At 33.8% G+C, this 713-nt stretch overlaps 1 long non-coding RNA gene across 1 annotated transcript; it reads left to right on the top strand.

The window, feature by feature from the left end:
- Window positions 1-713, top strand: LOC115234139. Its single transcript, XR_003883888.1, has 3 exons — window positions 1-30; window positions 246-528; window positions 607-713. It is a non-coding gene; the product is annotated as an uncharacterized LOC115234139 (long non-coding RNA).

The raw sequence follows: 713 nt of genomic DNA, 5'->3' as shown, positions 1-713 counted from the left end.
GATTCATGTTCCCTCAAGGATGAATTTGAGGTAATGATTATATTAATTGAGTATAAGTAACGTATTACACACATTCATACGTAAAATCGTTATATAATTATATAACTACATACATGTATCATAATCGCTATATGAGAATATATATTACTATGTGTAAATGGTTAACATATAAAGCGGTGTAACATATGAAGCATTATATAAATTTATTAATAATTAATAATTAATATATACTTCTAATTTTACAGGCAGGTAGGATAAAAGGTATCTTGCTTGGAGATTCCGGGTACCCTTGCAAGCCATATCTTTTGACTCCTATCCTGAATCCCCGTGATCCTTCTGAGGAGCGTTACAACGCATCCCATGTACGGACCCGGATCATTGTGGAACGCTGCTTTGGTGAATGGAAGGGCATGTTCCATGCTCTACGGAATAGCATGCAGATTTCTTTGCCCACAGCAAAAGCAGCCATTATAGCAATGGCTGTTTTATATAACATTCGACACAAATTTAAGGATAACAATCCATATGGTATATAATATATACGCTATTTTTAAATAAATGATTTGATATTAAAAATATTAGAAGACAAATTATTTTATTTTTTAGATGCAGATTCGGATGAGGATTTGGACGACGAAGAGGATGACCATGTTACAATGAATTCTGAAGCAGAACCAGTGCAGCATGGCCATAATCTCTTTCGTCAAGAGTTT

The sequence above is a fragment of the Formica exsecta genome, unplaced genomic scaffold, assembly GCF_003651465.1.
Source record: "Formica exsecta isolate Colony F162 unplaced genomic scaffold, ASM365146v1 C16328342, whole genome shotgun sequence".
NCBI lineage: Eukaryota > Metazoa > Arthropoda > Insecta > Hymenoptera > Formicidae > Formica > Formica exsecta.
The sequence above is the reverse complement of the archived record's forward strand: the minus strand, read 5'-3'. Positions and strand labels throughout refer to the sequence as shown.